The sequence below is a fragment of the Diachasma alloeum genome, unplaced genomic scaffold (genome assembly GCF_001412515.2).
Source record: "Diachasma alloeum isolate Michigan unplaced genomic scaffold, Dall2.0 Dall_scaffold_00345, whole genome shotgun sequence".
Lineage (NCBI taxonomy): Eukaryota > Metazoa > Arthropoda > Insecta > Hymenoptera > Braconidae > Diachasma > Diachasma alloeum.
The window spans coordinates 497,505-508,095 of NW_021680484.1; the positions used below are offsets into that span (position 1 = coordinate 497,505).

General features: G+C 37.1%; 1 protein-coding gene across 2 annotated transcripts in view; it reads right to left on the reverse strand.

Annotated features, from left to right (window-relative positions):
- The window catches only part of LOC107040840, a 235,035-nt gene extending 225,285 nt beyond the window's left edge, over nucleotides 1-9,750 (reverse strand). Inside the window, exons 1-2 of one of the 2 annotated variants that reach the window (XM_015261103.1) lie at nucleotides 9,548-9,750; nucleotides 9,111-9,351 (exon numbers count right to left, since the gene is read on the reverse strand). The gene's annotated coding sequence lies outside the window, so the exon portion shown is untranslated. The remainder of the gene's footprint in view (nucleotides 1-9,110; nucleotides 9,352-9,547) is intronic. The other variant, XM_015261102.1, reaches the window with a different exon arrangement.
- Nucleotides 9,751-10,591: the final 841 nt, after the last annotated feature.

Here is a 10,591-nt window from a genome sequence, read left to right on the forward strand (position 1 = left end):
ATATTCCAAGTGGAATGGAGTCGGTTGATGCATGCGTGTCCGTGCACCCCCACCGCATTCACCGGAAGGTACACAAAATGAATCTTGAAAAATTTATTAAAAATCCCCTAATTGGCGCACCGTCACAATTTTTATTAGGGAGGGAACCCCAACCCCTCAGTAACATATTCCAAGCGGAATGAAGTCGGTTGGTGCATGCGTGTCTGTGCACCACCATTTTGTTCACCGGAAGTTGGGAGAAATGAATCTTAAGAAATTAATTAAAAATCCCCTAATTGGCGCACCGTCACAATTTTTATTAGGGAGGGAACCCCAACCCCTCAGTAACATATTCCAAGCGGAATGAAGTCGGTTGGTGCATGCGTGTCTGTGCACCACCATTTTGTTCACCGGAAGTTGGGAGAAATGAATCTTAAGAAATTAATTAAAAATCCCCTAATTAGCGCACCGCGATAATTTTTGTTGGGGAGGGTCCCCCAACCCCCTAGCTACATATTCCAAATGGAATGGGGTTGGTTGGTGCATGCGTGTCCGTGCATCACCATTTTGTTCACCGGAAGTTGGGAGAAATGAATCTTAAAAAATTAATTAAAAATACCCTAATAGGTGCACCGCGATAATTTTTGTTGGACAGGGTCCTCTAATCCCTGAGGGACACATTAAAAATACAATAACATCGATTGGTGTATGCATTTATTGGACCCCTATTGACCGCGTAAAAAGCCGCCAGCTTCAGCCTCATTGAACGGGTATATATATTTTGATTGATCTAGATAGAGGCCACCGAGACGAGTATTTTGAAAAAAAATTGCAATCGGTGGAGTAGATTTTGAGTCATTGAAGAAAAACGAAATTTAAAGAATTTGTTATATGTCAGGAACTACTGGACCGATTGGGCTGGAACTACGCACCAAAGTGGAGCTTAATCATAGCTTCCATAAACCAAAATTTCAGATTTTCTTCAACAAATTTCACGGTATTTATGTTGAATTTTGTAGAAAATTGATCAACATAAACTCAAGTTGTCACACATACATAGAGACATGATCCTAAAAACATAATTTCTTCATTTTTCATAACATTCTAGACCATTTGCCATTAAAATTGAAAAATCGCAAAATCGCTCAAATACAGGGCTTCCATTCGGAAGCAAAAATAAAAAAATTCGTTCATCAAGAGTACTTTAAAATAGAGGACATTAGAACTGCTTCAAAAATAATTTTTGACAATGCATTTTAGTATCACTAGACCTGAAAAATGCGTATTTTTTAGTGCCTATCCATCAATCACATAGAAAATATTTGAGGTTCGAGTTCGTGGATCAGACATACGAATCCACTTGCTTACCATTTGGCCTAACAACAGCCCCCTATGCCTTTACAAAAATCATGAAGCCTATAATGCATAGACTTCGCTCCGAGGGGTGGATATCATGTATTTATTCAGATGATATCCTCAGTATTGAACATTTATGGGAAACATGCCTTGAAAATATCACACAAACAATCAATACTTTACAAAACCTAGGATTAGTGGTAAATTTTCAAAAAAGCGTCTTGACTCCATTGAAGCGATGTCGGTATTTAGATTTCATTATTGATATGGAAAAGGAAACTCAGGCTTGATCTACCACAGGAGAAGAAAACTAATTTAAGTGTTGATTGAATCAATTATCGGAAAATAAAAATGCAAAATACGGTATTTTCTAACTTGACAGGACCCTTAATTGCTAGATGCCCAACTATGGCTTATGGCCTATTTCATTATCGAGATTTAGTACTAATTCTAAATGATTACGTTTTCGAAAGAGCTATGCATTGTAACGTGTTATTTTGGTTTTCGGCCGTTCGACGGTGAAATCTCAACGTCCAGACAAGAAGTCACTTTTCCTAGCGAAGCGAGAGTCTGTTTTATTTATTTCGAACATTTTTTTATTTACACTTTGTCTCCGAGCCAATGAGAGGATTGGTTCATTGGAGGAGAAGCTGTTGCGTTGGTGAGCACGCTGTTAACGACACTTCTCGTTTGGACGGCATCGAGACCTGTTGGACTATTGAGTAAAATTTAACCTGATTTATCGGAGTTTGGAAATTCTACCTCTCCAGGGGATCAATGACATACTGGCGCCGGTGCTGAATTATTTCGAGTTTTGGAAATCACGGTGAGCAGTGTAAAATTTCCAGAGAGTTCTTTGTAACGATATCTAGCGAAGTTATCATTTTGGGATTTATCTGTCGTAAATTTTGGAACGCTTGGCGCCTGGCGAATTGTGACGCCATTAGCGAGTCGAGTCATTTCTCGTTTCGAGATCTCGCTATTTATTCGGTAGAGTAATGATTGTTTTTCTCGTGTCCGATGGATTTATTTGTTGTTTTCCTTTTTGGCAAATTAATATGGTCGTCCCTTGATTGGGATCATTACGGTTTGATTAAATTAAATTCAGTGATTATTAAATTTAGTATTTTGACTCTCGTTTCACTATTTGTCGAGGATCGGATGCGGATTTCTCGACATCTTATTGAATTTGTATTTATTTGGAAATATTCTGGATTTACCGATGTTCAAAACATTCATCGAATTTTATCGTCCAGTATTCGACATCGTGGTCATTTCTGAGAAAACAAAGTTGGGATTGTAGCGTCGTTTGTCGACGCTCGAGTTTTCATTGCCGTGTGACCTTGTGTTTGGGTTGCGAGTTATTATCGTCATTATTGTCTCTCGAGGCAATCCCAATTCTCGTTGACTGAAATCAGAATTTCTTATTTATTCCGCCTTTTGTTATGGCGTTCATTTCTCGGGATAATTGTAGATTCCTTTTCTGTGATAATTGACTTATCGATAACTCTGCTAGTTACTTTATGTTGTTACAATCTTTTGACTTATTTTGACTTTCTTTTCATTTGACTAACATTTTATTTTATCGACAGATTACGTTTAAGGAATTTGTTTTGTATTCAATCATTAGCTTCGTTATCAAATTATTTATTTGTTGTGATTTTGATTACCGAATCTGAGTGAAATAATTGAAGAATGAGAAAGGGCGTTTATTGAATATTTTAATGTAAATAATTTTTATCGTTTAGTTCATTTATTAACTTTCCGACCCGTAGGGAGGACGTGATTGTAATGACCCCGAAAATCGAATGTGGATATTTCATCATATTTCCATGTTTCATGACCCCTGGAAAAATTCTATGACGTTTTTGGATGGGTGTGTGTATGTGGGTGCGTATGTGACCAATATTTTGGTCAACGATTTCTTTGAAACGAATGATTCGATTGAAATTTTTTTCCACGCAATCGATGTGTTCTCATGTCACTTAGAACTGATTACATTTTGAACAACATCGTCTGAGCAGTTCTTCAGATTTTCCGATAAAACTAGTGACAAAACGTCGAAAAATCACGTTTTTTTACAAATTTCATTATTCCTCCGAGAAGAATGGGATTGACTCTGCCGTCATTGTCGATGTAGCTCGGTATGACTAAGGCTTGAGTCAAATTCCAGTGAAATCGTCTCAACGGTTTTGGAGTTATAGGAAAATTAATTTTTGGATTCGAATTTTTTGGAGTTTTTTTATAGTGGTTTCATTTTTATCTTTTTTCATTATTTCACAAAATAATGTCGACGACAATTTAAGAAAAATATTTCAAGAAATTGTCAGAATTGTGATATCCACTTGACAGTCGATAAGATAGATATCCTTATTTAGCAGTGCTCTGACGGGGGCCCAATAGACCTTTTCATTCTTACAGTCACTAGACTTGCGGACACTTTACCGAATTTATATATAAATCATAATTTTCGGACGCTCAAGTGTATATCATTGTGAAGTTCGATATTTATCAGAATTTTCCATGGTTTTTTTCGGAGACGTTCCCGTTGGATGAACGAAATAATATTTCCCCTAGATTTCCAGAATGAAAAGGTCTATTAGCAACCACTCATATACAACAAGCTCTAGCTCCCTCGTACACAGGACTGTTAGACAGAGAAAGGGGTGTACCAGGTCATGCTCTCTCTCTCTCTCTCTCTCTCTCTCTCTCTCTCTCTCTCTCTCTCTCTCTCTCTCTCAAACCCTCTGTCTTTTTGTCAAAACTCACAAATCCTGTGTTACGCAATCCATATTGGGAATGCGCGGTTTAGATATGATATCTAGAACTGATAACAGATGACCGTAAGTATTATGGTTTCCGTATGTAGAGACACCTGTCTGTTATCAAACTGTCGATGTCTATAACTTTAATACAGACCAAGGTTACTAGATATTCCAGGGGTGGGATTTCGAGAGCACTCAGCGAACCAATTGATACAGTATCTGCACGTGTGCTCCCTATACTATACTATCGATGAGTGCCCTCGAGATCCCACCCCAGGCTGGAACAGGGCATGTGCCAATACTGCGGATCTGACCAATAAGGAACTCTGGATAGTGGCCCGCAACAGTATCTAACTTACCAGAAAGCCAGAAAGAAACCCAGTGACAAATCCATTGTACCAACCTGGGTATGTAGTAACCTTAATACAGACGGCACTCTCTATAGATTGTCTGACTCTCTATCAACCAGCTGTGATCTTTCGGAATCACAACATTGGAAAATAGCTCTCAGGAAAATTACAATACTTTCCATTAAGAGTAAGATTTTTTTTTCTTCTAACTTTTAGTTTTTTTTATCTATTGGTTCATTTGAACTGTTGGAGAATTCATATAATCGTACAATTGTCTGTCAACGGTGACAGAATACATACATATATTCCACCTCTGTCTTGTTCATACATTACAGTTGTCTGCTAAAAGCAACCAGATATTTACATTACACAAAGTGTACTGAGCAATTGTCTGCCACGAGCGACAAATGATTATTATTTTATATCATTCGAGACTGACTGAATATCCATGATGAAAATTGCCACCGCAGTTGGTCATTAACTTGGATAGAATTTTCAAAAATTGCGTTTCTTTTTTTTTGGGGCGTTTTTTCTTTTTTTCAATCGATGGGTGTTCATGGAACTTAGTACTAATTCGATTAGGAGAATGATCGACTCAGCGGTTTGTTAGTGATTCGCATAAGACATGCGAAAAAAATGAACAAAAATAAGTTTTTCCTCCAAAATTCACTAATTTTTAAAAATTATTTTATCCCCGTAAATTCTGATTTCGTTATTTTGTTAGATAAGTTTGAAACCCAGTCATTTCAAGATGTTCATAGGACGACATTTTTGGTGGAACCCAGCAGATGATATACTGAGCTGTCGGCAGCTGTTGGTTCGTTGGACTATCTTGTGAATTACAGATTTCGTTTTTTGTGCGTTTTGAGAGAAAACGTACTAGCGCTCGACTTTTGGTTTTAAAATTCGGTCACCGAGGGCTGCGTATTCTCGTACCGTTCCGCAAAGGTGCGAAATACCTCACAGCATATACCGAGTTACACTCGAGATTAACTTCTATGGTGGAGATCTGATTTGAATCAGGGGTACAACCCCATAAAGAAAGCTCATTACTCTTGAGAAATTTTTACCGATGCCTCACTCACAGGTTGGGGGGCACACTGTGAGGGTATATCGACAGGTGGATTATGGGCGTCTGATGAAAGACAACATTTAATCAATTAGTCAGAACTTATAGCCATTTTCCTGGCTCTCAAAGTATTTGCGGTTGACTTACACAACTGTCAGACTGCTATTCATTACATTAATAAAATGGGTGGAACTCGACTTCTAGAACTCAACAAACTATCCAAACAAATTTGGCAGTGGTGTGAAACATGAAACCTCCGGCTAGTCGCTGCTTACATACCGTCTAAGGAAAACACAGAAGCAGAGCGAGAATCGAGAATCAGCAATATTGATATGGAGTAGAACCTACGTCCCTAAAATTAGCGGAACAAGGTTAAAACATGTCGTTTTTTTCGTCAAAATTATGTGTTTTGTGTGTTTTTTGGTGCTCCAACTAAAAAAATTGGTGCTCCAACCCTCTAGGACATAAGGGTAGGGGTTGCAAAATAAGCTCTCGTCCAATGCTCTTTCTATAATTGTCAAAGCTTTTGGTATGCCTAAAATTGATCTATTTGCCTGCCGGAGAACACTAAATGTAGAATCTACTGTTCTTGGCATAGGAACCCGGATTCTTACGCAGTCGACGTTCTAACTGTAGTCTGGAGACCCTGGTTTTTCTATGCTTTCCCTCCCTCTGTTATCATTTTCGTTTTGTTTACAAAAAATTAAGATGGACCAAACTGAAGGCATTTCAGCAGTTCCTTCATTTTTTTTTATTTAAATCGATAACTACAGGAGAAATGATAGAATTTAAATCTTCATTGAATCTTTTATGTTCTCTATGCAGAACCAAGTGCCACTCACTATCCGCCAAGCTTACCCTGGTGACTGCGCGTATATCAGGGAAAATTACTTGAGACTAAACTACTCAGAAAATGTTGCGGACCTCATGTTAGCATCGATATCACAATCTACATTAAAACAATACAATTCAAGCCTAAAAAAATGGTGGAAATTTTGCATAGAGAAATCACTTGACGTAACAAAAAGATTCAAGGAAGGACCAATCTAGAATACGCTCAACTGCACCAGATCAGCAATTAACATATGATATTAGAAGGAAGATGGTGAATAACCTCTAGTTACTTGATTTTTCAAAAGAGTTTATTATATGAACCCACCGCAACCAAAAGTTGGAGACTTAGGATGCAGACAAGATTCTAGATTGTATTGAAAATCTTAAATGACGACTTGGAGTCACCAATGTTAACCAAGAAGACGGTTATTTTGTATAGCTATATCGACTGGTTTTGTATAGCTATGTCGACTGGCCACAGATGGCAAACATATGCTAATTTAGATTTAAATAATGTAACGTTAAGAATCTCAAAAATAAGAATTCAAGTTCCAGCCCAGTTGAAAATTTCTAAAATTGGGACCAAAAGAACCCATATTTTTGAGCTCACAAATATGGGCTTTTTATGTGCTTTTTTCTGCAGAAAAATTGAATTTTCTGCTTAAATATTTTGGCCAAACAATCCATTTTTTTAATTGGGACGTTAACGTAGCGGACCAATGGATTCGAATGGGGATAATTCCTGCATAATTTAATTTTTCCGGAACTTTCCTCGAATTCCCAGGACGTCAAATGTGGGCCGATGATGGGAGGGGTATAACGGGTTCCTCGGACCCTAGTATCGGTGAACATCTTTGGGGAAATATGTGCTTGTTTTTTTAAGTCAAAATTATGGACTTCCAATAAAAAATCCTTCACCTTCAACAATATTCTACGGCATTTTCATAAAAATCTGTGAATTCAGGAATTTGATATATTGTTGATTCAAAAAAAAAGAATTGTTTTCGTTTCAATTGTAAAGGTAACAAAGTGTGAAATATAATTATTCAATTTGGCTGTCCTAATCGTTCACAGAGGATTTTTTTGTGGATTGAAATTCCAAATGTTTGGGTTAACATAACTAATTTTAAAATTGCATAAAGAATATCTATGTATAGAAGAATCCGTCATAAGTTATTGCAATTCGTGCATAATTGTGGAAGTGCCTACCTCACCTGAAGGAGCGATGAGAATGAGTTCTTTTCTCATTTCGAAATTATTTATTTTCAGAGAGAGTTTCTATTTGAAAACGTTTTTGCTGCGTGCATTAACTACATAAATTCCTGCAAAGTTACAAGATAAATTCTCGAGTCAAAGTTACGAAAAGGAATACGTATCGGTGGTTTCACGTTTGAGGCACCCATCTCCCCAGCTAATGTCCTGTATTAGTTGCATTATATTTCTTCTTGAATCAGTTAATTGACATTGATTTTTAGCTCTAAAGCGCTGATTGTTCATGATCGCGCGCGTTAGGAATCAAGTTAGAATGAAAAAAAAAAGTTTTTAAAAGAAAAACAATCATTCTTCAATATCTCCACTAACTATTGAGTAACAGAGATCCGGTTGCGTTCATACTTTTCATTGAAAAATAGAAAAAAACTTTTACAATTTTGAGTCAATTTTTGATATACTGAATTGGAAGATCGCTCATATATAAGATAAAACATATAGAAACCAATTTTTTTTTAATGGAATATTATATTTACAACACATAGAAGGATTAGTGAACATTACAAGAGAGAAATTTTATCAATTTGGAAACAAATGTATGTTCTCTATTTCAATAAAGTATAGTAAAGTGACAGAACGTGATGAAGACCTAAAAATGAAAGGTAGGTAACATTTTTGTTGAATGCTCGTTTAGCTCGGAAGGAAAACAATACGAATGAGCAAACCTCAGAAGATTGTCCGTCTAGATGAATGAATTTCCAGAAAACAGGCGTTTTTGTAATTTTTTCCAAAAATTGAATGTTGCCGAAACAATGGACAATGACCGAGTGTCTAGTCAAATTGATGACATCCGGCACTTTATTCTACAGATCTTTTCATTTGAAAGTCACGAGATTTTCAGATACTTTTTTGCCTAAACGCGTTTTCCTTGTACCAGTTACTGAGTCAGTAAGCCCAACGCATTTCTCAGCAATCCAAAAAATTTTGGTAGTTGTTCGATTTTCCGTTCAGTCGGTAAAGCAAGTGACAACCCCATTATCAGTTGTTACTTGTTTTACCGATCCCCAAGTAGCACAGTTCTGGAGGGTATCTGCAAGTATACCAAAAAGGCTGTCTAATGTCTGTCCAAAAAGGTAACTTGTGTCTAGAAGTTACCTAGAAGTTAACTAAAAGTTATCGTATGACTGCAAGATACCTTTTGGACGGACATTAGTCAGCCCTTTTGGTATACGTTCATATATCTTTCGCAAAGTTTGCTACTTGGGCGATTGAACAAAAAATCGAGAAACACTTCAAAAATGTTTTTGGTTGCTGAGAAACACGGCGAGCTTACCGACTCAATAAACAATGCCAGAAAGGCACTATAAGTTAGTTTCCCTAGGAGTTTTTTTACCAAATAATTCCTTCATCATATTTGAGGGCTCAAATGTAGATCTCCTTAAATATCAATATTTGTTAGAATTTTTAATTACTTTTCTGATTTTGAGATTCATCAACGTCATACGTATTTCTCCTAGATTTACAGAATTAAAAGGTCTATTATCGAACCTTCTTAGGGCCAGTTTTTCATTCAGAATAACCACGGTTCATCCGTGGTTAAAGTCAATGCCCACTTCCGCAAAGACCGAGCAATTGGAGATTTTTGCACACAGACAACCAGTTTTCGGTTTAGTTAGCTGAACTAAAAATTCCTTCGATAACTTTAAAAACGTGTCCTCATCACTGGAGACCTCTTCAATAAAAGCTTACTCTGCAATATCACGCGCTATTCTGATTACTGCTATCGCACCTATTATACAATATAAAAGGAAAGACAAATTAATTCACGACAAAAAACTTGATTTTTCTTCATTAGGTGGCTTGGAGATTTACAATCTGAACTACTCTGGTTTATTTGATTCTCCATGATTCATTCGGATGACCGTAACAAATGAATTAATCAGTAGAATGCAATTCATTACTCGTATTTTTCATTTAGTACTCACAAATGAAGACCAATTGCTGCTTTCGGAGGCCAGAACAAGTGATTCTAGGATACGGTTTTATCAGTATTTTTGATAATTAATTTAGTAACTTGATGAATTTCTGCACATCTCTAATAATTCGTCATTGAGTTTTTCAATATTTTTGATGTAAGTTAGGTAAACAAAATTTCACGTTTCGTTATCCTGAGCAGCACTGAGCGACACCAAACGACACTGGTATTTGCAAACAATTACAAAGAGGATAGACTAGACGCTCAGTTCTCGGGGTTCAGGCGACAACAAGCCGGAATAAATATCATCCCATCGGAGAGATGGCACCACGATGAATCGTTGGTTTACACGGAGAATAGACAAATAGGGATCCAATCAATAAGCCCCTCATGTAGAGATATTCCAAATTTTAATTTTTTTCCTTATTGAAGTAGTTTTGAAGAAAATTGTGAGCTGCTAAAAACTATTTGCTAGTCAGTACTTTTTTTAAAATAAATTTTTGAAAAATCACCCCTGAAAAAAAAGGCGTTATCCCCCCTATTTCATTATTTCCAAAAAATTTTATCACCAATCGATAGCAAATTGCAAAGAGGATTGACTAAAGTAGAGGCTCAGATCTCGGGGTTGGACTGACCCCAAGCCAAAAGTAGTTCGACCCCAACGGAGGGATGCCGCCACAGTCGAATCTGATGGCTGGGCGAACTGCCTGTGCGGGTAACTCGGCAGTAGCAGTCCCGCTGTCACAGGGATAGTTTCGGAGGGTAATTTATGTCCTTCTCGCCCTCAGCATGTTCTTAATGTTTTTCAGGTGATTCATTTGCTGGCTAATTAATATTAAGGAATGAAACACAGAGGGTGTGACGGAGAATTAAATTCCCCATCAATCGATCCCTGTTGCATCCCTTAATCTCTGTAACAAAAAAATACAAACTACGACAAAGTCATGGGCCAGTGAGAAAAATAATTTTCTTCTCGGCGCACAGTGACTTTTCACCATTCGCTCGCGAATTAAAAATTCACTTCTCCCCTCCTAATTGAGATTAAGGGATGAAA